General features: G+C 49.4%; 1 long non-coding RNA gene across 5 annotated transcripts in view; it reads left to right on the top strand.

Annotated features, from left to right (window-relative positions):
- LOC311582073 overlaps positions 1 to 24,753 on the top strand; it is a 99,765-nt gene extending 75,012 nt beyond the window's left edge. For 4 of the 5 annotated variants that reach the window (XR_014773999.1, XR_014774000.1, XR_014774001.1 and 1 more), the window contains 4 exons: positions 15,207 to 15,262; positions 15,882 to 15,950; positions 19,946 to 20,003; positions 23,481 to 24,753. This is a non-coding gene — a long non-coding RNA (uncharacterized lncRNA). The remainder of the gene's footprint in view (positions 1 to 15,206; positions 15,263 to 15,881; positions 15,951 to 19,945; positions 20,004 to 23,480) is intronic. The other variant, XR_014773998.1, reaches the window with a different exon arrangement.
- The last annotated feature ends 1,094 nt before the right edge of the window (positions 24,754 to 25,847 follow it).

The raw sequence follows: 25,847 nt of genomic DNA, 5'->3' as shown, positions 1-25,847 counted from the left end.
GGCAGGCCTTTGACCAAGTGATAAGCCAAGCTGTATGCATTTGTTAAATGCATACTGGTTTTTTAAAAAGCAAAATTCCCAAGCAGAGACCAATTTTAAAAGGATTAATGCTGCGTGAGTAAGTATCGGGAAGGATGCAACACTTACTTGGCAGAGGGAGGGGCCACCGTGGCAGGTACACAGGGTGTGGCTCTGGCTTCCAAGTCCCCTGAGAGTAACCTAACCGAGACAGGCTGTGATCTCAGCTGTCCTCTTGCTGTTTGTCTTCTCTGTTTCTAAAGACCTATGGGAGAAAACACGAGGGTAAAAGCATTTGAGACATGAAGGCTTTGGTAATTTCTGCCTTTTTATTCGATGGTCTTAATCAAAAGCCTCGGTTTTCTATCTTAAGTAATTAAGTCAGCCCTACAGCAGCCGACTGGAGGCCCTTGTCTGTGCACCCCAGCCTCCCTTCCTACTCACCCCCTGCCCCACCCCCCACCCCCCCTGCTCCCCCTCCCCCGGGGGTCGGCCTCCCAGATGCGCCTTAGCTAAGCAACCTTTACTGCCTTGCTCACACTGTGTTTCTTTTCTTGTGTTTTATGCTCGCTCACCTCAGCAACCTGATCCCTTGATCTGAAGGAGCTTTGCTTCTTGGACCGGGTGTGTCAGAGCTCACCTGCAGTAGTTATAGGAGGAGGAGATGTTTTCTTCTTTAATTGCAACTCACACTGTTTTTAAGAGATCCCTAGGAAAGTGTTTGCTACCAACGCGTGAGAGGTCCCAAGTTCAGTCCCCAGCACCCATGTAACAGCTGGTGTAGTGCAGCAAGTTTGGGATCCCGGCACTGGTGAAGTTGAGGCGAGCAGAGCCATGGAGCTTGAAGGCCAGGTGTCTAGGGCTCAGGATGCTCCAACCTCACTGCCTTTTCAGACTGAAGAAGTACCCGGGTGAGGCCCAACTCTCACCCAGAAGCTTTCTCTAGCCAGGTGTGGTGGTAACTGTGGTCCCAGCTACTGCAGAGGCTGAGGCAGGAGGATTGCTTGAACCCAAGATTTCAGAGCCAATGGGTATAGCTCAGCAGTATGCACACCAACCATACACGAGGTAAATTAACCCTGGGAAAAAGTGACACAGACCGATAATCCCAGTACCTGGGAGGTAGGGATAGGAAGATCAGGAGTTCAAGGCCAGCCTGTACTACATAGTGAGATGGAGGCCAGCCTAGGCTAAATGAGACCCTGTCTGACACTCCCCTCAAACAATAGTCAAAGTAGGAGGGAAAGGGAAAAGAAAAGAGGCCCCCCTTGAAGGCTTGCCCTAAACTGAGTAGGTAGGTCTTGGGAAAGGACAGGGTCACACAGCTCCTGGGCATCTGTCTGCAACCGTCAGAGAGTTACTGCTCTAAGATGGAACGCAGTCCTGGGCACGCAGGCCTGACCCTGTAGTGAACATCGGCTTAAGGGGCACTAAGGAATTTATGTTTCTAAAACACAGGCTGAGGTTAGATGCATGGCCCATCACCAACCATGTCCTCTTAATGGTTGCTAGAGAAGCCTCCCTCATGGTCCGCGCCTTCCTGGGTCTCTCACCCACGCAGTCCCCTTCCTGAGCAGGCTCTCCTCATCACTGTTTTCCTTACTGTCCCCCAGTGCTATCTATTTGATTGTATTTGTGTCACGTGGCATCCATCAGCTGTGTTCTCCCCCAGAAGAAGGTGTTTAAAGCTTAGGCATTGGGTGAGCTTACGATCTGTCCGACTTAGTAAGTTGGCCTCTTAACAACAGCAGTAGAGACTTCCCAGGCCCACTGGAGTTTCTTTGTTTTGCTTAAGAGATTTTCTTTCTAAATGTATTTTAAGGGCTGGAGACATGGTTCAGCCATTAAGAGCACTTACTGCTTTTCTAGACCATAGTTCAATTCCCAAGACCCACATTGGGCACAACCAACCACCTGTAACTCTAGCTCCTGAGGAACCAGTGCCTCTGTCCTCTATGGGTGCGGTGTGTTCACACACACACACACACACACACACACACACACACACACACACATACACACACGCACGCACACACACACAATTTCAAGACAGATTCACTAGGTAATACAGACTGGCTTCAGATTAGTGACCCTCCTGCCTTTGCCTCATGGTATGTGGCCACTCATGGTTTGTGCCTAGGCCTGTGTGTGTGTGTGTGTGTGTGTGTGTGTGTGTGTGTGTGTGTTCATCACTTTTAAGTTAAAGACTTCATTATCCTGGGTTGCTTTTTCCCCATTAAGTGTTTCTTTAGAAAAAGTCAGGCCCTGCCACAGTGGAAATGCTGGGTCCTTAAACCATTCATTAGTTACAGTGAATCCTTAAGAAATATCTACCAACTTTTAAACCTTTTATGTTTGAGCGGAACAGGCATAAAGTTGAAACCAGTGTGTCAGAAAGCATAAGGCAGGGCGGCTGCGGCTGCCACTGGCCGCTCCTGACTTGCAGACAGTAACAGGAGAATAAGGAGCCCAGTGGTTTCTGAGGCACCCGCTGACTGGGAAATGTTAGGTCCAGTAATTAACCTTTGCGACCACTTCAGTTCTGCCTACCCCTCCCAGGGTTACAGGCGCCTCCAAAGGGTTTGTGGGTGAAGGATCCGAGCCAGCACAACGAGGCGTGCCCTCATGTGAAAGGCCCTCCACGGAGGCTTGCCCAGCTTGTCCACTTTGCACATGGATGGTCACAGGCTGCCCTCATCTGAGACACAATCTCACAGGAGCACAGAGGTTAAGAAGGAAAGTAGTAACATCAACAGCAGCACCATTTCCCAGGAGCAAAAAGCAATTTACATCCTGGCCCACAGAAAACAACTGATTGGCTGAAACCACACTGTCGTCCAGGATGGCTCTGAAAGTGTGTTTGCTGTCTCGGAACACTCAGGCAAGGGGCGTTAGCAAGAGGAGCCGCTCACTTTCAGCTAGGTAGAGCCGGCTGGTATCTCATCGTAGCCACCTGACTGTCCCTGGCATGTCACTTAGTTATAAAGTGTCCTCACCCACTCCCAGCCGCATGCCTCCCACACTGCCTAGCCATTCTTCACGCTGTGGTGAATACAGGCATTCCCATAAGATCCCACCTCGTGATGGCACCTCCCTCTTCCTTTGTGGACACGTACTCTATAATGTTCACATAACAAAACGGCCCAGGGAGGCTTTCCCGGCATACCCTCGTTGTTCAGTGACACGCAATGACTCTTCTTTTCCTATATTTACATCACGGCTCAGCCTCTGGCCGGGACCACAGGAAGAATAGGAGCCGAGAGGATGCGTGTCTGTCTGTCTCCCGCTTTTCCCCTCTCAGGGGGTGACGGGTTGTTTTGTCTGTGCCTGTTGGAATGAATGGACGTGGTCTGAGGTCTTTACTGAATCAAGGTGACTGTGTGATTTCGCTCTTTCATCTGTCGCTGATCGGTGGTAGGTTTCTAGTACTTATCACCCTGTTACTCCTGGGATACTCAGGAACCCTCCGTCTGCCTTGTGCTGCTCTTGTTTAAAAAAAAAAAAGTCTTAATTTGGGTTGAGGAAACTGTACTGGGGTGGGGGTTGTTTGGTTGGTTGGTTTGGTTGCTTGGCTGGTTTTGCTTATGTTCCCTGCTGTGGCCAAAGTGCCAACCTCTTTCAGGTGGGCATCAGGTTCCGCCAGCCTCGAGCGGCAAATGGGAAAGCTGTTCATAACCTCGTGTGTCTCCAGGCCCACACAGAAGCAAACTTCAGAGACTGTCAAGGAGAAAGACAGTCCTACGTCCTAGCCCATCTGCCTGTGGGACTTGGCACCTGCAGCTTTGGTTCCCAGTTCTCTCTGAAGGTTCATTTTAGTAATTTGTATGTTCTTGCAGTATTATTCGCATTTCTTCACTTACTTTTTCAAATGCATTAGTACTTGCACACATGCTGCATGCTGTAAATTTGAAATCAAATCTATGCCTGTAATACCCTGTTTGTTTTATACCTTGCATTGTTCGACCTTTTTACATTTTTAGTTTTCTGCTTAGTTTTTTTGTTTGTTTTGTTTTGGACTTGCCTTTTTTCTTTTTTTTTTTTTTTAATTGTGACATCTTCAGAGTCTAACGATCAAACCAACTTATCTCTCTTTCATCATCTTTTTTTCTTTATTGAATCCCTTCCACTTTTTACCTTTTTTTTTTTCTTGAGATAACAGTGATTTCCGCTCTTCACTGCTTGCATTTCAAGCTGGAGTCTCTTTGATGCCTCCCGCAGCCTCGCTGAGAACTCGCTCGGTTGCCATTCATCACAGCACTGCCTCTAATTTCACCTTTGATTTCCTCCCATAAATTACTCTTGAGTTAGAGTTCCAGGGAGCCCGTGACATTTCTCTTTGCAAGTTAAGTTTTATTGAGATGTTATTTGTGACCTAATACCGGTGAGATTTTTTTTTTAAGTGTACCGTAGAAATTTAACCTCCAGTGTTTTGTGCTGTTTGAGAACAGAGTTTGAGTCTGGAAAACATCCAGGTCAGTGTCCGAGTGTTCAAACCACTCTCCTTCCGTGCGCCCGATTATGAGTTTCTCAGCCTGGATGTTCCCGCCCCTGATCTTGGGTTTCCCAGCCCCACCCCCACCCCCCCCACGCCCCAGTTGTGTTGTTTTCTTCTGTTTTGTTGGTTTTTGTTTTCTGTTTTCTGAGACAGAGATCTCTGCGTAGCCCTGGCTGTCCTGGACTCGCTTTACGGACCAGGCTAGCCTCACGAAGATCTGCCTGCCTCCGCCTCTGCCTCCACCTCTGCCTCCCAAGTGCCTTTGTGTTATTAAATCCAACCCACAACGTGTGGTTCTTCAACCCACATAGCATGCTCGGTTTTCCCCTGGATTCTGCTCTGGTCTCATTATACCAAAGCTTGCGTGCTCACTTTTCTTCTTTCCAGTTACGCTATGCCATAACTTTTTAAGTCCCTTTCAAGGTATCATATAGGTAATTATATACATTTCCCATCTGAAAGTCTTACTTTTAATAGGAAAATTTTGAGTCCTTTGTATCATACATACTATTGGCATGTTTGGGCTTGTGATCATCCCCTTGCCTACCTTTTCTGTTTCCCTATATTCAGTGGGGTTCGGTTGTTTGAAGTAAGCGCGTGAATGTGTGCGTGTGCGTGTGCGTGTGCGCGTGTGCGTGTGTGTGTGTGTGTGTGTGTGTGTGTGTGTGTGTGTGTGTGTGTACATGTTGAGAAAAGGCAATTTAGAATTTCTACTCTACTTTTGTTACCTAAGGCAGGGTGTTTTATCCTTGCCACTAATCGGAGAATATAATCTTATTCAGAATTTGTAATTTGCCTTCCCCTCAAGACAAAAGCCTGGGCACATTTTCACATATTTCTAATTTCTGATGACTCTTCTTGCTCTTGGGCTGCTCTTTTCACAATGGCCTATTTGTTTTTCCAACACAGCGTATTCCTAAAATTCTTATTTCTTTCCCTTAGGAAGGGAAAATTAAAGCATATGTGCTTGCTCTGCCATCTTGAACCAGAAGTCTGAAAGATGGTTCTGAGTCCTGCACACAAGGATCTCTTAGCGTGGGGACGGCAGAGCCTGAAGCCTCTCTACCATAAACACTTTCACAAGAAATGGGAGGTACCTCATAGGCCCACGTCAGATTCGCAGGCCGGAAGGACGGGCTGTGCTGGGGTTCAGCGAAGACTGAGCAGAGGCCGGGTGGGGGGCTGTGTTTGTGCTGGCGTCCACATGTACAGTCCCACATGCTTAGCTGCCACTATGCTCACGGAGCTATTAGCAAATGAAATTAAATACTTCAGTTGCCTAGTAACTAACCCAGTCTAAGAAAGAAGCAGAAATAGAATACATAAATTTAGAACTTTTAGGCCACATGCCAAGCAAAATATTCTTGCTTATTTCCTTTTGATTATCTGTGACTTGAATGGAAGAAAATGTATTTATTTTAGTGTCCAATAGTGCGTGTGTGTGTGTGTGTGTGTGTGTGTGTGTGTGTGTGTGTGTGTGTTGATATTCTTCCTGTGAGTTCTCCTCAGTGGCTGAACACTCGTGGGACATGGTCTGGTGCCCAAGGCAGAAGCCACACTGGCCCGCAGAAGCCCAAGTAGAAGATACTGCTGACCCTGGAACTTATTTTTCTGACATAATTTAAGAAAACCTAGGGGCATTGTGTGATTCCAGCCCTCTTATACTAGGGGAAGAAAAACAGAAACCATCTGTTTTACTTAATTTTTTTTATATAAAATGAAAATCAGTTCCCTTCACAAGCAGTTTTCCCACAAGACACCAAAAATGAGGGAACAGTTAAGTTTTTATGTGACACGGAAAGCAGTCACTGCGGTCATGTAATACTGGCATCTACAGAAATACCACAATAAGTAAATATTACAGTAATGCTGGTTACTTCCCATGTGACTCTTGCCCCCTTGGAGAGCAGCGTGTTTTTATGGCTGACATGTTCCAGAACAAAATAGGGAAACCAGGGTGTTGGAAAGATGGCTCAGTGGTCAAGAGCACGGCTCTCCCAGAGGATCCAGGCTCAGTTTCCAGCACCTACATGGTGTCTTTCAACTGTCTGTAACTCCAGCTCCAGGGGATCCAACACCTCACATATATGCGAGCAAAACACCAATATACATAAAATAAAATACATCTCTGAAAAGGCTTAAGCCCTTTGGTATTTCATATATCTTTTAGGATTTCGGCATATATTTACTGAGGACACAACAGTCCTCAGTTGTGGGAGAGTGTGGCGATGAGGATGTGCTGTGTTGGCTGAGCTGTTTGTTGTGTTGTGCTGTCTGAGCTGGTAAAGCTTCTGGCTCTATCTTCTGATTCCCCTCCCTAACCTAATGATGTTATTTACAGAAATCTCTCTTTTTACTTGACCCCAGGCGGTAGCACAGGCTGCGTTTGCTCAGCAGGTGTCTGCTGCTGAGCCCCAAGCTCCCACCTCTATGCTGACATTTTTTGTAAGAACTGAGACTGTTGCAGGGTGTAGTGGTGCACGCCTTTAATTCCTGCACTCGGGAGGCAGAGGCAGGTGGATTGCTGTGAATTCGAGGCCAGCTTGGTCTGCAAAGTGAGTCCAGAACAGCCAAGGCTACACAGAGAGAGACCCTGTGTTGAAAACCCCCCCAAAAAAACCAAAAAACAAAAAACTGAGACTGTCCCTCTATTTGGATTCTTCTGCTATCCCCTTGTAGTTAAATCAAAGGCACACTTTTTCTTTTTTATATTTTTTTAAAAATTTATTTTTAGTGTGCGTGTGTGTGTGTGTGTGTGTGTGTGTGTGTGTGTGTGTGTGTGTGTGTTACATACCTATATGCCCCATTTGTGTGCTGCATACCCAAGAAAGCAGAAGAGAGCTTCCTATCCTCTGGAACTGGAGGTAGCAGCAGTTGCGAGGTGCTGGGAGCTGAGCCTGCACCCTCTGAAAAGTGGAGGTCCTCGTAACCTCTGAGCGGTTGTTAATCCCACAGGAGGAAAAAGGCCCAACTCACTGTGGCCAAGTTAATTAAAACAAGCTTTTTTATTCATGTACATGGGCTGCCTCTTTTGAAAGGTGGGGTTCAAGGCATGGAGGAGATAGGCTTTTTATGGTTTAGGAGTAGGGAGTTTCCAAATGGGGGATTTGGCAGGCAAACAGGCGGGGTTACAGGACCAGAACATAAGAAATAACAAGTTGGTCATAACAACCTCTTACAACAAAGACATGTTTGCAAGGTCACCCTAACAACCTTCTGGAACGAAGGCAGCTTGACAGGACAGAGCCACTTGTAGGTGCAGGTGGAGTGTAGCCCAATCCTTGAGAAACAGAGAATTAATCATAAGAAGGAGTGAACCCAGTTTGGTTTTTACTACAAGATGTCTTTCAAGCCTAAGATGGAGGTAGGCTGGTTTGTCACCGTCTCTCCAGCCCCGGAAGGCACATTTTAAATCATGTTCCTTGGTGTAATCGTCATTACGTGTTGTGGTTAAAATAACAGTATGTATAGCCTAATAATGTTTATTATCAGGCCTGTAATTATTATTACAGCAGCATTTTCTGACCCGCTAGCAATCAATAACGACACAGACACCTATTATATTTTAAAATAGCTTTAGTTAACCTGGGGCAGGGCAGATATTAATCCTCTAAACTACTTCCCATAGTGGGCCAGGTATCCTATACCTGCCCCATCCCATGCAATCTGGTTCTAATAACTTCTGTCAAGCTACCTCCCATCCATAATTCCAAATACTTGCTAATGTTCTTCATCTGGACCAAATCTCCATCCACGCTGGCCATGTGCTTCTCCTCCACCTAACCCATGATGGTGCAGCCTTCTTCTCCCCTCTCTCCTCCAGTCTTCCTTCCCAAGATTCTCTCTGTCTCTCTCCCCAACCCTGGGAACCTTAGCCACGCCTATCTCATTTGCCCTGCCCAGGTGTGATGGCCTTTTATTGGTCAAACAGGTCAGGCTCTTAGGCAAGTTACAGGTGGGTCACAGAGACAGCAAGCAGTAATTAGCATCAAAATACATCAAACCAACCTCCAACAATTCCCCTTTTCTGTCTAAATAAAAAGGCCATTATTTTTGTATACAGTAAAAACAATTATGAAAAATTATAAAAACCAATAGGTAAGACATGATGTCTAATTAAAAGGTATTTGGCAACCTTGAAGAAAATATTATCTATTCTATCTTGGTGAGTCTAAAATTCCGAATGTAAATCAATCTCTATTGGGCGCCAACTTGTTGTGGTTAAAATACCAGTATGGCCTAATAATGTTGATTTATCAGGCCTATAATTATTATTACGGCAGTATTTTCTAGCCCGTAGCAATCAATCAAGACACAGACACCTGTTACATTTTTAAATGGCTAGCAAAGATGAGTCCTGTCACTCTACCATGTGGCTAGGTTAGGCATGGCTCTTGGTTGAGTTCCAAGCCACCCTGCCAGCCAGGGCTCCTGGGCTCAGGTTCCGGACTCAGCTCTCTCAGGTGTTACTACTCGGCAGCCGGCAGTGGACGGTCCCCAACACGCACGCCAAGGACTTACTTCCACACAGAGAAGCAGTCAGCCGGCTGAGCGTGAAGCCAGCTTTGTTGTTGTTTTGTTTTGTTTTGTTTTTTTAACTCCTGTGTGGAGCTGTAAAGCTCAGAGAAGAAGCAGTCATTTTCATTTGCAATGAATCTGACCACTTAACAGTTCTTCTGTGTGCAGCTTTAGTTTTTATCAGAATCTTAACCATTTACAGGGCTAAGAATTAAAAGGTCATTAGTGAGGCCAGGAAATTAGTAAGAAGCGGCAGGAAGAGAGGCCCATGTGTGCTGGGGTCCAGCTCAGTGGTAGAAAGCTTACCCAGTCGGGGAGGAGGAGGAGGAGCATGCGGATTTACATTCAAGCCAGCTAAATAAATACATAATCTGCCAGTCTTAAATGGAGGTTCCATCATACACGTGGATTCAGGTTAAGAAAGGGTTTTGTAGATGCTGTGTGTGCATGCGTGCGCGCGCGCACACAAATTTATGTTTTCCCAAGAATGGATTTGAAAGAAGTGTTCAAAGGACCCTTCCTCCTTAGAACTGGAGGTTGGCACATCTGAGCCTTCTAAGCCATGAGTCTCCGCTGGCCTTCGGTCATCCTCACCACAGACAGAGGCACAGGCATGTGGTGACTTCTAGATACTGCTAAGGAGATCCTGTGCTTAGCTTCCAGCTTACCTTTGACTTGCTTCTGAAGTGGATTCTTATTGGCTTGTTGCCCCCCACTTACCGAGAGCAGAGAGGGCAGCTCTGAGGAGGAGGAGGAGGAGTGAGGTACCGCCCCATTTTTATTCATCCCTTCACCCACCCGCCAAGCTGGTTCAGCATACAGTGCTGGATGCTGTAGCTGGCTCTGGAGCTCCAGAGCTGAACACAGCAGAAAAGTTCCCAGCACGCGAACCATCAATCCTCTACCCAGAACAAACCCCTTCTTCCCGAGATTGGCTTGTGGTACATTTTGTCACAGCAATGAAAAATAATAACCAATTATGTCTTTTTAAAAATCACCTGCACAGCATGGGTGTGGGTACCAATGAGGGGACAGCTGTACCCATCAGGGCTTAACTAGAAATAATCTTCCAAGTCATTGAAACTAATTCTTTCAGCACCAACCTGGGATGTTTGAATTATTAATTTAGCTGTGAGCCATTTTAAAGCCAGTGTCTCCACAACTTGATCTGCGGCACTTGCCTGGCAGTGGGATAGCAATGCAGCCCCACCCCCCACCCCTGCCCCACCCCCACACCCCTGCCCCACCCCTACACCCCCACCCCGTGTCACTGTATCCAGCCAGGTTCCCAGCCTCACCAGGGCTGGGCTTCTCCACAGTCTGAGGCACACCCCACCAGTCCCTCCCACACAAAGATCAAGATTCCCTGTAACCTTTTCCAAGGACTAGAGGTTCCCGTGACACATGGTTGGCCCACCCACTCCTGCCCAGCGCTGGTAAGGGTGGGGGGGCAGCTGATGCTCACCTTCCCAGGAAGGTACCGCCCCATTTTTATTCATCCCTTCACCTACCCTCCCTCTGTGCTCATCTCCTGATTCAAAATCCTGGAAGTGGCAAATCTGCTCGTCAGGGCTGGGCAAAATAACTCTTGTTCCCTGTAAGGTGGACCTGAGGACAGGAGATGTCCCTGGAGAGGCTACAGCCCACAGACCGTCACTAAAGTCAGTAAATCAAGGCCAGAGGGCCGAACGTCCCACCCTCCTGGCCGCGTCATCATGAAATAGAGAGTCCTGGGAGTCGGGGCCCTGAATGGCATATGATTTCATCACAGTAAAACACAAGGCAAGGCCAGGGATTCCCCAGAGAACACCCAGACTGTGTGGCTTATGACCTCATAACCAAGGAAGGAAAGAGGGAAAGAAGAAAAGAAACTGGTAATTTTCTGGATGAAATCCTGGGCATTCACATTCCTGTGACTTTCTTAGCTCCTCCTCCGCTGTCTGCCTTCACTGTCCTGGATCTCTAGCTAAGCCTGACAGAAAACAAGGCCCCTTCACAAAGCACCTATCTGCTCATCAGAGGGGACAGGACAAAGGGAGAAACCCTAAACTAAAATTTAATAAACGATCATCACTGCGAGTGAGGAGCCCCTCTAGTTTTTACCGAAATAACCTGAAACACAAAAGTGAAAGGTTGGGAAGAGCCTGTGGTGCCGGCATCACACAGACATGGGAGTCCTGGCTGCTGCCGCTGGTTCAGGAGGGAGCTTCATTCAGCACAGCTGGGGGCCTCTGTGGGATGCACGCAGAGCTCCCCTCCTCAGCACAGGGCCTTTGTAGCCGCAGTGAGATGAACACAACGTGGTCCCCTGGGAAATGCCACTCATCGTGCCATATTAAAAGCAGTACGTCGAGGCTCATTGTTTCGTGTTTTTTCATCTCAGACACCAGTGCAGAAGCCCAAGATGTGTGTTATAATTCTGCACATGCTGCCAACAAAAGCTTTACTCATGAAGGAGAAATTAAATGTTAAGTCTCGGTAGATAATAGGGGAGGGTGAGCCATGGAGGCTGGGATCGAAGTGTCGTTTCCTTTAGGAGAGAAAAATAGAGGCGAGCCATAAACACAGCCTCATTTTCAGGCTGGCAATTCTTACAGTAATGTGTTTTGTCAGGCAAGTCCTCAATAGAGATTAGCGTGAGCCGGCAGCGGAGGAGCGGGTCCCACCTCTTGGCCGCTGGTGTCTGGGACCGAGCAAGTTTTGATGAATGTCAGTTGATGACACTCTCACTCTTGAATCCAACCCCGGCAGCCAGGATGGAGGGCTGGGGGAGGGGAAGGCAGTGCAGACAGCAGGCAGGGAAGGCTGGCCCACAATCCCTAGTAGCCCAGATTGGAAGTGGATCAGAAGGAAAATCAGGATGCTGAGATGGTGACGGGTCCAGGGTAACCAGGCCCAAAGCATATAACACAGTTTGCAGGAGGCCTGGTCCGGTCCCAGCAGGAGGTGCTGTGTGGCAAGAGCCTCCACACGTGGGCTCATCTCAGTGGAGGGGGAGAGCAGCTTCTGGGGCACCAGGACCTTAGCTACACTTCTGACTCCGACCTGACAAAAACCAGACTTGGAAGCCTCCTCCGCCTGCCCCATCCCTCATCACACACACACACACACACACACACACACACACCCCACATACACACACCACACACATACCACACACACACCACACACATACTCACACACACACCACTCACTCACATACACACCACACACACACACACACACCCCACATACACACACCACACACATACCACACACACACCACACACATACTCACACACACACCACACACTCACATACACACCACACACACACACACACACACCCCACATACACACACCACACACATACACACACACCGCTCACTCTCATACACAACACACACACACACACCCCACATACACACACACACACCCCACATACACACACCACACACATACACACACCGCTCACTCACATACACAACACACACACACACACACACACACACACACACCACATACACACACCACACACATACCACACACACACCACACACATACTCACACACACACCACTCACTCACATACACACCACACACACATATACACACACACACACCACACACACACATATACACACACACCACACACACACACACACACACACACACACACACACACACACACACATGGTCTTTGTGATCTCTGCATTCAGAATCTCCAGACCCCGATAATCCTGAGGAATTCAGTAAAAGCTGAGGCTGCAGCAGCAGTCTCACGCAAAGACTTAGCCCCTCCTTCCCGCTGACTGGCAGGCGGCCCTCGGCTTCCTCAGGTCCCACTCCTCAGCTTGACTGGAAGGACTTAGTGCTGGATTATTCTCTTACTGCTCAGAAGAAGAGCTGTCACTGGAAATTGCTGACTAATTTTCTGACTGTGTGGCTGACAGTTAATGCTTGGGTCCGGTAATCCTCATGAACAAAGCCTGACAGGCTGGCCACCTTGGTGTCCTGCTCACAGTGGCAGTGGCCACCCTCCTGGCTTAGCTCTGCTACTTAGGTGCTTTTTATTGGTCTGTTCTTTGAATAACTGCTTACCAAATTCTGCAGAATCAAGCTCAGCTTCTTAGATGTTGGGTCATAAAGGAATTCTCACAGGAAATCACAGGCCAGGTGGAAAATTTTCTTTTTGTGATCAGAACAGAGGTCCTAAAGTAAGAATTAAAAATAAAACACATTGGCTCCCCTGTTCTCATCTGTGCCCGGTGATGGTTCGTCCTCCCCCCATCATCTGGAGCGATCTGCCCTGCTGCTCTCCAAGGGACACTGTCCCCAATCTAGCTAAGAAGAAGCTGAGATGCACACAGAGCGGGGGCTACAGAGCCAGGAAGCAACGTCCCAATGCTCTCTGGGAAGCTTATTTTTCAGAAGGGTTATGACTATCAGCTAGGGATCCGTGGCCCACACCTGAATCCCATGGCCCACACCTGAATCCCGTGGCACACACCTGAATCTGCCCTACAGCTGGATCTGATGGAGGCAATTCCTCAATTGAGGTTCCCTCTTTTCAGAAAACCCTAGCTGTGTCAAGTTGACATAAAAATGAGCCAGCACACTAGATGGCTACAGGGCTCGAACAGAGGTGTGTGGGATGAGGCAGTGGGGCGACGTGGCAGTTTCCAGAGCCTGCGAGCCCCGCCCGCCACGTGTCCCTGACCCTCCTCGGAGGCCCTGAACTAGGTTACTGCTGACTTTCCTTTTTTAGGCTGAGTCTCTGGTGTCTGGAACAGGAAGGTGCTACGGAGGTGAGCGTCCTCTCTTAGGGCCCCAGCTGATGAAAACTAATTCAGAAAATCAGCTGGGCTGGGCCAGCGAGCACCGCAGACTCCCGGCCCTGGTCAGAGAGCATCCTGGTGGGCTGCCACAGGTCCCTGGGTCCTATGACAGAACTGAGCCTGCTTCCGGCTCCTTCCTCCCCAGTCCCTGGAAGGGTCGGAAGGATTCTTCGGTTCCGAGATCAAGATTGCACCTCTGGGAAAAACTAACATAGAAGCTGCTGTCTTTTGGAGCATTTCAGTTCCTGAGCACTGTCGTCTCTGGCACAGATGTCAGAGGTCCCCGGAAAGGAGGACTCAGTTCTGAGGGGCCTTGCCTCAGGCCAGGCATCTGCCCCTACAACACAGGGGCAGGTTGGATGGCTGAAGAGGTACTCCAGGCTGTACTTCCAGACTTTATTGGCATAATGTACATGGAATGTTCTGGAAATCCATGCAGAGTAGTGCATTTACCATAAACGGCCTACATGTCCACTCCCTCAGCCTGTCTCCACAGCAAGCCTGGGGTCCCAGGTAATGTGTGACTGAGGAGAGCAACAGACCCCAAAAGCAGTGCGTGGCGGCTAGGCACTGGGTCTGCCTCTAAGGAATGACAGATCCCAGTGCGGCAGAGGCTACAGGCCAGCTCTGGTGGTTTTGGTGGCTACTGGGCTCCAAAATGTGTCCTCTGTGTTGGCAGCCTTGGTTGTATAACACTGCCCAGTGCTTTTACTCTGAGAATCTTAGTCTGTGCACCTCCAAACTTGAGGCCATCTTCCTGATGGTGCTTCCTGGGCCTCAGCCCTGGGGTGGGGTAGGAGGCAGGCAGAAAGGAATGCCCTTCCTTGGCTAGGCTGTGTCAGTGCTCCATCCACAGAGTATGGCTCCACTCTTCTTCTTCTTCTTCTTCTTCTTCTTCTTCTTCTTCTTCTTCTTCTTCTTCTTCTTCTTTTTTTTTCAAAGTGTAAGGGGGGCTGGAGGTGGGGAGGCTGGAAACGTCAACTTCAGAATCAAACAATCAGAAAGAACTCCATCTCTGCATCAGGAGCTCCAATGCTCTCTCCTCCTGTGCTTGGAAGGCCCACAAAAGCCAGGAACTGGAGGCATTGAATCACACGGAGTTGAGGGGTGCTCAGTCACGGAGGGGACTGTGCCCTATCTCTTTGTAGGAAAACTTGCTTGCGCTGGGACGAGCTCTGTGTGGAGTACCATGGCTGACAGAGCTCCCCCATCCTCCACCCAACCCTCAGTTTTGCAGCGTCCAGTCTGGCCAGCAGTATCAGGAACTCCTCCATTGGCCATGAAACTCACCTGTGTTCCAAAGTTGCTTCGGCTGAGTTGACAGGATGACAGATGACTAATTTCTGGAAATTTCTTTCAGAATGAAGAATGAGGATATTTCGGGGTGACAACAGAGAAGCCCTCCTGTACCCACAGGTGAGTGGGTTTATTCTGGGACAGCTAGTGAGGTCTGAATTGATAACAGCTTTACCCTCAGATCAGGCACCTAGTGTTTGATTTTGAGACTCAAAGGAGCCAGGCATGGTGGTGCACGCCTTTAATCCCAGCAGTCAGGAGGCAGAGGCAGGCGGATCACTGTGAGTTCGAGGCCAGCCTGGTCTACAAAGCGAGTCCAGGGCAGTCAAGGCTACATGGAGAGACCCTGTCTCGAAAAACCGGGAGGGAGGGAAGGAGGGAGGGAGGGAGAGAGAGAGAGAGAGAGAGAGAGACTCAAAGGTGCTGCTAATCCCGTTTTAGCAATTGGGAAACCGAGGCACAGGTGGAGCATTGGCCAGCATAGGATGTAGCATTTCCAAATAAGACATCATCTCTGGAATGTGCAGATGTATCGTGATGTCTTTGCTGTCCTCTGTGACAAAAAAGGGCTTTACTTTGAGCAAAGTCTCAGGGATTTTTGTCTAAGCATTCGCTTCTCAGTGATGTTAGCATTTAATTATGCGGTGGTTTGTCTTTGGTCGGGTTATCAGGGAAGCCCTGTTGTTCCCTTAACTCATCTTGTGTTTCTCATCCTCCTGTTCCTCCCATGACTGCTCAGGCCTGGAGCACCTCTGCGTGCGGAATCTGCCTTCTGTTCCCAGAGCTCAGAAGCACGTGTGCATATCAGGTACCGTATTTTGGGGGGGAACAGGTGTCTCACTGAACCTGGAACTTGCCGACTGAGCTAGAGTTGCTGGTGAGAAAACCCTGGGGATCCTCTTGTCTTCCGCCCCTCAACCTGAGAACCACCCCTGGAGATCTAACTGGCGGGTCAAGAACTTGAACTCAGGTCCTTCTGGCCTTGCACCATCTTCCCAGCCCCTGAAACTCTGTTGAGGTGAGGTAGATAGTCCAGAACTGCAGTACCTCAGAAGTGCCAGCTGCAGTGAGTCCTCAGCTGCTGCTGCAGCAATAGCATCCCATAAAGAGCAGTCACAGTCTGCAAGGCCCACGGCTGCTGTGCCAAGGCGGTAGTCAATCTGCCTGGAGCAGTTTGCACTTGTGACTTAGCCTTTGCTTTTGTGTTTGCTGGCCACTTTTTTACACAGTGGCTGGGCAGCATGCCCAGAGCTCTGAAAGGGATGCACGCGACATTGCAGGAGTGAGTCTGTGTTTCCCTTGTCTTCCCAGCTCAGGGCCGCAAGTGTGAGAGGTGCAGCCTCCCTTGTTCATTCCCAGAAGCCGACCCTGAGCACTGGCTGGGCTATCCGTAAGGTGTTCTATCCTGGAGCAGGATTTCCCTTGCTGGTCTATGGATGCTCCTTCCGTTAAAGATGTGTCATCCTCCGTCACTACAGTGATGGCTGCCTTAAGTACAAATAATTTCCTGGAAAAAATACTAGAAAGATTCTGTCATGGCAGAAGTCATGGGACCTTTCGAGAGAAGCATCACAGGGCCCCACAGATGGACTGTGGGAAGGAAGTGGGTCTCCTGAAGACAGGCGCAGCAGGCCAGGCAGTTCGGGTCTTGACACCGATTCAGGCCCCCCCACCCCTCACCCCCACCACTCCCCAGTACCAAAACTTCTTTTCTTCCGTGAGAAGAGCTTCTCCTTCCAGCTTTGTATTTGTTTATTTCACCTGACAAGGGAGCAGTTAGTGCTGTGGAAGTGGAATTGCCAAGAGCCCCCACAGGAAGGGACAACAGCTCATCTGCTCTGAGCTGGAACCTTCCAGAAGACCTAGGATTTCCCTGGAAGCGCTGAGGGGACAGGCAGGGAAGGGAGCCGGTGGATGATGGCCTCGTGGCCAGCGTGGTGGAGAGGGATTGTCTCAGCTGCAGACTGTTGGTGTTTGTGCTGTGTCGGCTCTCCTCCCTGGGCTGGTGAGGGGATGCAGATATCTAGAAATATGTGCAGGAAGCAACTCTCTTTACCCAGGGCCATGTCCCTGTCCCCCAAAATGGCTTAAGGTGGCTTTCAGCAGAGCCCTCCTAGAGCTCCAGAGGGAGAGGCTTCGTGTGTGTGTGTGTGTGTGTGTGTGTGTGTGTGTGTGTGTGTGTGTGTGTAGAGGCATCTGGAAACATGACTGTGGGAGGCAAGGAGCCCACACCCCTTTAGGGAGGGAGCCCTTTACCCCATAGCTCCCCAGGGACCATCCATTCTTGATGGCTTTCGCTTCCTGTTAGCCAGGACGGAGATGCCCACAGTGCCGGGGAGAGAGGGCAGGGGCCAGATGCAGATGCAGAAAGGCAGCTTCAGCAGCAAAGGAAAAGGAAGGCAGGGCGCCTGGAAATGGCCACACTTGGATTATTTAAGTAGAGGACACCAAGGATTCTATCCTCACTCAGCCTCCAACATCCCAAGACACGAAGCACGGACAACATTGGCTAAAAAGAGAATGGGACATGCATGTGCGCGCGCGCGCGCGCACACACACACACACACACACACACACACTCGCACACATGTGCATATGTATACACACACGGATGCACGAACATGCACACACATGAGACACCAAAGCTGAGGTGTGGAAAAGAAGGAATCATAAACTGACACTTCGGTATCACGAATGCATAAATCAAATGGCCGCATGACACAGACCATCGGTCTCCTAACGCCCTACTTACCACTCTGCTCTGCTCCCCCCACCACAGCTGCACTCAGATCCCCAGATCCATCACGGAGGAGCTGTGCCTCCACCTCCCAAGATGAGCTATGAGCTGGGCCATGTGTCTGGCTTGGAGCATGACTGATCTTTCTGGAGGAAATGTGCAGAGATGCTAATGGGAGGCTAATGGCGTACGTCTCTCATCCGGTGAACAAAGTTCAGAGATGTTTGCAGTCGGCTAGGTAGGCGAGGTTTGCTCCAGCCCATGATGGAGAAACTGTCTTCTCAACAGACTCGTGACAAGGCAATGCAAAGGCTGGCTTCAGTGGGCCTCCCCTGGGCCACTGAGGCCAGACAGTCAGTCTGCTAATTTTGCAAATCGCCTGATTCCATCATGTTTTAATTAGCATGGCATTGCAGACTGATTCCGTTCAACAGATTTGCAACTGAAAACTGGGTTAAGATGTATGAGAGAGAGAGAGAGAGACAGACAGACAGACAGACAGAGACAGAGACAGAAAGACAGAAACAGAGAGAGAAAGAGAGAGAGAGAGAGAGAGGATCGCATTCCAATCATTATGGTATGTTAGGTGCTGGGATTGTCTAATTTTAAGTCCCTCCCCGCCACTGTAAGATTCTTTTTTTTTTACATATACTCTCATCCTACGCCCCCACCAAAAGTCCAAATGCAATATTTCAACAAAACAATAAAAGGAGACCGGGGACGTAGCTCAGTTGGTAGAGTCCTTGCCTAGCAAGCACAGAGCCCTGGGTCCGACCCCAGCACTGCAAATACACAGCATTCTGATGGACACTTATAATCCCAGGGTTGGAGGCAGAAGGACCAGGCATTTAAGAACATCATCCTCAGCTATATAAGAAGTTGGAAGCTAGCCTGGGCTACGTAAGACCCTGTCTTAAAAATACACAATAAAAAGAAAGGGAACGTGAGGTTAGAATTCACAGGAGACCTAGCTGTGGCTAAGCTCATTACAGTGCCTGTCTTCTTGGTAAAACAGTAATGTCTCACTCTAGTTGAAACTAAAAAAATTACTTGGGGGGCCAAAGTGACGGCTCAGCAATTAACAGTACTTTCTGCAGAACCCATATGGTGGATGCAGAGAGCCATGTCCCACAAGTTATCCCCTAACCTCCACATGATCTCCCTCCTCACCCTACACGCAAGTAAATAAATAAAGACAATGGATTTGGTGTGAGATCTGATGTCAAGGACATGGTGTGGGCTCAGCTCACGGTAGGACTTCGGCTCTGAAGAGCTCTGTCAGGATCCAGGGGAGGAAGGAGAAGGGTGGGAAGTGGCTGGGTTGCTGAAGGCAGCCTACTGAACCTCCCTGTAGCGAACTAACCCTGTCTTCATGGCAAAGGAAAAAAAAAACCCTGTCCTGACATACCTGACACCAGATAGGGTTAACGATGTACACTCAAGCTCATCGGAAAGATGTCAGCTATGTCACACTCGGCAGTTTCAAATCTATTCGTGAATGCCATGATTTAAAAGCACTCCCCATATGCTTGACTCACATGGACAGGCTTTTTGGGGCTTAGGATGTTCAGACACAGACACTGCTGTCCACAGCGGGACAACAGTGAGGCCACCTCACCTCCTGAGTCTGAGTGAGAAACCTTGTGCTGTACTGGTGGATTTCCCTCCTCACCCCATGCAAAGGCCTCTCCGCGAATGCTGTGGAGAGACTAGAAGGCAGGTGGATGAGGATTTGAAAGCAAAGCCCCAGTGCCTTGCAGGGGACCCCATAGCCACAGAACCACAGTAGCCATTACTTGAGTGTTTACTATGGTTTCAGAAGTGTGCCAGGCACCTCTTGTCTTGAAGCTGTCATTTTGGGTTATTTTATTTTATTCTTTGGTGTGTTTGGGGCGGGGGTGGTGGTTATTGTTTTGTTTGTTTACTTTGGGACAGGGTCTTGCTATGTAGCCCAGGCTAACATGGACCTTAAGATCCTCCTGCCTCAGGTGAGTGAGTCGCAGCAGCTGGTGAAGGGCCGGGACTGGGTAGGATCACAGCAGCTCCTGTGCTTACTCTCCTTGCAGACGCACCGAAGTCGGCCAGGGTAGCGCAGAAGACGCGCCAGAGTAAGAAGTGAGATAGGTAGGTCTTCTCATTGCTGTATTTCTGTAACTAATCAGACAAGAAAGTAGAGTTCCCCCTCTGAAGGCCCTGTGGGGCGCGCCACCGTGTACTCAGTGTAGGTATGACCAGTTTCCGGATCCACGCAAGTGTGAGTGAACCTTCACCTGATGCTCGCTGAGCACACCCCAGCAGCACCCTGCAAGGCTAACATGCCTCTGCAGCCAAATCCCTGGAGCTGTAATATGCAGGGGGTCTATGGTGCGGCCATCTCATAACAAGCCAAGAGAAGGCTGGAGAGGGAGACAGCATGCTCCAAGTTAGGCAGAAGGCAGCTTCCCCGGGACTTGTAGTGTTTGTTTCTCTGTGAGACAGGGCCTCATGACACCCAAGCTGACTCCAGACTCAGCTGTGTAGCTGAAGACAGCCTTGAACTTGATTTCTTAGTGCCTGTACTTCCTGGCCCCGCCACCCCCCAGCTCGGGAGTTACTAGGGATGGAACCCAGGGTTTCCGTCTACTGAGCTACACCCCCAGACCCTCCTCTGTGGATAAGCCCAGTTCAAATCCAAGGCCTTAACAACACTGGGCTGTGGACTGGAGGAACGGCACACTATGGGACCTGGGCGTGTTCCTACCCTGCCTGGCGATAGCAGATGCCATCTTTTTACAGCCCATGTTAATGAGTCTGCCATCAGCCTACAATGGCCCTAGGATAGCTGAACTTCCCATTTTCAGCCTCCTCGGCATGTTTAACTGATGGTTGTGTGGGGCTGCTAGAGAAAGGCTGGAGATCACTGAGAGCTCTGACATTCCTGTCCACAAAACAATTGGCCTTGGCAGATGCCCAACACTATGGTTGACCTTAGGTCAATTCAATGAAAACCATATTAAATCAAAAAGAAACAAAGAAAAAGGACAAGTCAGGGAGGCACCAGGGCAGTGGAAAGATCTTGACAAAAGTCCTGTGTACCCTCTTCTTCCACCATCGCCTTGACCAGACAGAGCCTCAAAGCTGGTACGACAGGATTAGCACAATCGCTTTGTCACACACGAGCACAGCGTGACGCAAACTCCAGAAAAGGCATTTGGCAGGATTATAACCTGCTGAGGATAAAGATGTCGCAGACGGGGCCTGAATTAATGGACTGCTATAGCCAAAGAGGAGAAATCTATTTGCATGTGATGTTAACTGTACTAACAAACCCCAGGCTGGGCTCCAAGGCCGAGCAGACTCTTTGAACCGGGAGCTCAATGGGGTTCTTGCACAACCCCACCTAGGTGGCACCTGCCAAGATGTGTGAGCGCACGCTGGCTACCTTCAGTTTGCTTTTCTACTGCCTTCAAGTAAGCGCCGTGTCTCGGTGCGCCTGCCACAGCCCATGCGTTTATGCCTCCAAACTCAGGCGCCAAGAGGCGCCACTTACAGGGTTATCCACCCATCACCTATGAAAACCAATGAAGAAATGTGGGCTCCGCACAGGTAGAAAATATCTACCTGGGGCTGGAAAGGTGGCTCAGGAATTAAGAGCCCTGGCTGTTCTTCCAGAGGACTCAGGTTCAATTTGCAGCATCCACTTGGCAGTTAGAAGTCATCTATCTACAGTTTGGGGGCACCTGAGGCCCTCGTCTGGCGTCGGCAGGCACTGTGCATACGGAGTGTACACACACACGTGCAGGAAAAACACATAAAACAGAAAGATATAAAACTTAAGAAGAAAATCCCTACCCAGCCCATGCTGTTGGCCCGCCTTGTGTGTTCTGAGTCCTTGAATGTCTGCATGGGACTAGGGTGGAAAGCAAGAGTCCTGGGATGTGGCATTTCAGGAGGTACCGTGGGATGGCTCGTTCTCAGAACAAGGTGAGCACTGAGCTTTCAGGCATCGGCCCCTCAGACTGCCCTGCTGCAGGTTACCATAGGAACGGTGTAACCTATGCCATTCAAAATCAATACACTTCCTACAGACAGATGAATGCTGGGGGGTGTCCCCAGGAATGGGGAAGTAGAGGAGAAGAATGTAGGGGGGCTAGTGCGTAACGACCTCTGAGGGGTATAAAACACATCTCAGATCGTTCCTGCCAAAGAGCAAGAGAGCCTTGGTATTTACCTACCAGTCCCCTACCATACCCGGCTGGTAGCTGTCCAGAGAGGGCAACTCCCTGCCATGCAGACTAGACATACGCCGCCAAAGAAGCCGCTAACCCTGAGTAACAACAGCCCGTGTACAAGAATGCCAAGCCATGGTGAGTGTAGAGGGTGCGCGTGCGTGCGTGCGTGCATGCGTGTGTGTGTGTGCGCGTGCGTGCGTGCGTGCGTAGGCCCAGGGTTGACATAGGGAATCTTCCTAAGATGCTCCCCACCTCTCTCTTTGAGGCAGACCCTCTCACCAATGTGGACTGGTCTAGCTAGCCAGGTTATTCTGAGGATTGATTCCCTGCATCAGTTCAGAACGCTGACACTGCAGTGCGGCTGCCATGCAAGCCCTGAGGTAGGAACAGAGTCTTAAAGCACACAGGCCTAGTTGGTGAGGTGCTTGCCACACACACACGAAAATCTTGAGTGGTGGTGCGCACACCTATAATCCCAGCACTGGGCAGGTGGAGCTGGTACAGTCCCTCAGACTTCGTGGCCAGCCTAGACTATTTGGCCAGTCCTTGGGCCGGCAATTGGCCTTGTTCTAAGAACAAAAACAAGGTAGATAGCTTCTGAGGAAGGAAACCCTAGGTTGACCTCTGACCTCCCATGTGCACAACACAACCACACAAAGGAGCTAGAGCAGTTATGGCGGTGACAGGATGAGGCCAGCCAGGGCTTTATCTTTGCAAAAATTACATGACAGTCAGTTGGTGTGTTGAGATAATCATTTCCTTCCTCTTCGGCCTGTTGGGCTCTGGTAGGTTCTAGATGAAGCTACGGAGTAGATTTGGCTACAGATACGTCTGCTTGTAGCCCTAGTCTCTCTCGTTCCCAGGTACAAAGTTGGGATGGTGGCAACACGGATGGTTCGGGAGTCTTACTCTCTTGGAGTGTGCTCAAGTGTCATCTAGTAGCTATATGATCGTCCTGTGTGAATCCTAACCGAAGGTGTGCATCACCTGTGCAGAAGATAACTGCTCCCCGGTGTTCTCACTGTGTTTTACGAGGAGCTGGTCCTTGTCTGACACTTGCTTATCCTCAGAGTGAGTGGTATTGCTCCCCAAGCCAGTCCACAGAAAATCACATCCAGGTCATCACTTACCCAGTCCTCAGCGAGCCAGCCACATCAACGTGGCCAGCACCAATAACCATCATCAAAATGTGCCCCCTTGCTGGGTGGGGTGGCACACACCTTTAATCCCAGCACTCAGGAGGCAGAGGCAGGCGGATCGCTGTGAGTTCGAGGCCAGCCTGGTCTACAAAGCGAGTCTAGGACAGCGAAGGCTACACAGAGAAACCCTGTCTCGGAAAAAAAAATGCCCCCTTACCAAGTGTTTGCTTGAGCCAGGTTTCTGATCTCAGTTCATTGGCTGGCAGATCCTGAAACTAAGATCCAGAAAGGTTCATAAATTGCTCCCGGTACTCAGGAAGGAAAAGGAAGCCGTGGAAAGCTGCCCAGACACACTCGCCTCCAGGGTATGTACCATCCTGCTGCTGTACTAGGGCACTGCGCAGCCCGGTGCTTGTCCGTCTTGGGTGTCCTGAGAGTAGACTAGGAAGGACGGAGAGCTGAGAGGCCACTCACTTCAGGACAGATGAGCAATTTCACTGTGGCAAGGAGCCAAGCGGCTGCTGCAGCCTTTCCACCCTCTCCACCCAAGACCCAAGACCCTTCATGACTCTGGCCGCCTCGGCTTTTAATCCCCGCAGTAGGGCATACAGCGTGATTTTAACAGGGTATGACGTGCCTAGCCCCACTCCTGGCCCAATGACAGCATATTCTTCTGTCCCTGCTCACAGTTAGCCTCACATTTAATTCTGAGTCCTTGCTGGGAATCTGGGATGCCAACCACACTGGGCAGAAATCCTGCAGTACGGCAGCCTCTGCTTTGTGACCCACAGTGCCCCAGCGGGAAAGCGAGGCTCTTCTGAACTCCAAGGCTCAGGTGGTCCCCGTGGCATAACGATGGGATACTATGGGTGACTTATTCAGAGTGCCTCCCAGCCCTGGCAGGGGTGCGGGGAGAACCTCGGCGCTGCAGCCGGGAACTTGCTAGATCTACATCCTTAAAGCAGATTCTACAAGAGGCGGCAGGGAGTGGAGAATGTGGCTTTTCCTGGCTGGATGGCTAAGAACCACGGAGCAGGCAGGAGCCACTGGGGCCAAAGAGCTGTTCATGTAAAGCGTGTGCTGATGTCTGGAGATGGGAATTAAACCTCTAATGCTCTTTCCATTGCAGTTGGTACCTAATAATTTCATAAAAGTAATAAAACCCAGGCAGATACTGAAAGGAAAAATTTCCAAGGTCACATACTGACAGAGAGGCCAGGTGCTCTGATGTCTCACTGGGGTGTGTGTGTGTGTGTGTGTGTGTGTGTGTGTGTGTACGTGTATGAATGTGTATTTGTGTATGTGTATGAGTGTATGTGTGAGTGTATGTGTGTACATGTGAATATATGGTATGTGTACATTGTATGTGTGTGTACATGTGTGTGAGTGAGTGTATGTATGTGTGTGTACATGTGAGTATATGTGGGGTGTGTGTGTGTGTGTGTACATGTGAGTATATGTGGGGTGTGTGTTTGTGTGTGTACATGTGTGTGAGTGTGTATATGTGTGAGTGAGTGTATGTGTGTGTGTACATGTGAGTATATGTGGGGTGTGTGTTTGTGTGTGTACATGTGTGTGAGTGTGTATATGTGTGAGTGAGTGTATGTGTGTGTGTACATGTGAGTATATGTGGGGTGTGTGTTTGTGTGTACATGTGTGTGAGTGTGTATATGTGTGAGTGAGTGTATGTGTGTGTACATGTGAGTATATGTGGGGTGTGTGTGTGTACATGTGTGTGAGTGTGTATATGTGTGTGAGTGTATGTGTGTGAGTGAGTGTATGTATGTGTGTGTACATGTGAGTATATGTGGGGTGTATGTGTGTGTGTGTACATGTGAGTATATGTGGGGTGTGTGTTTGTGTGTGTACATGTGTGTGAGTGTGTATATGTGTGAGTGAGTGTATGTGTGTGTGTACATGTGAGTATATGTGGGGTGTGTGTTTGTGTGTGTACATGTGTGTGAGTGTGTATATGTGTGAGTGAGTGTATGTGTGTGTGTACATGTGAGTATATGTGGGGTGTGTGTTTGTGTGTACATGTGTGTGAGTGTATATGTGTGTGAGTGTATGTATGTGTGTGTACATGTGAGTATATGTGGGGTGTGTGTGTGTACATGTGTGTGAGTGTGTATATGTGTGTGTGAGTGTATGTATGTGTGTGTACATGTGAGTATATGTGGGGGGGGTGTACATGTGTGTGAGTGTGTATATGTGTGTGTGAGTGTGTGTACATGTGAGTATATGTGGGGGGTGTGTGTGTGTGTGTGTGTGTGTGTGTGTGTGTAGTTCAGAAGTCAACCCTGAGTGTTGGTTCTCAGGACACTCGTCTCCTTGGTTTTTAAAGAAGGGACTCTGATTGGCTTGAACTCACCAAGTAGGCTGGGCTAGGCTGACTGGCACAAAAGGCTTAGGAGTCCACATGTCCCGCCTTCCCAGTGTTGGCATTACAAACGTGCACACCATGTGTGCCTTTTATGTGGGTTCCAGCCCTCTAAGTCAGGTCCCTACAGTAGACACATTTTCCACAGACAGCTCCCCGGCCCCTGGGCCACATGACTATCTCAGGTTTTGTTGGTTTGTCCGATGGTCTGAGTCCTCAGCAGTTTCCTTGGCACGTG

This window comes from Acomys minous, assembly GCF_964271855.1.
Source record: "Acomys minous genome assembly, chromosome: 13".
Lineage (NCBI taxonomy): Eukaryota > Metazoa > Chordata > Mammalia > Rodentia > Muridae > Acomys > Acomys minous.
Note: the sequence above shows the minus strand (reverse complement) of the source record. Positions and strands in the feature narration are given on the sequence as shown.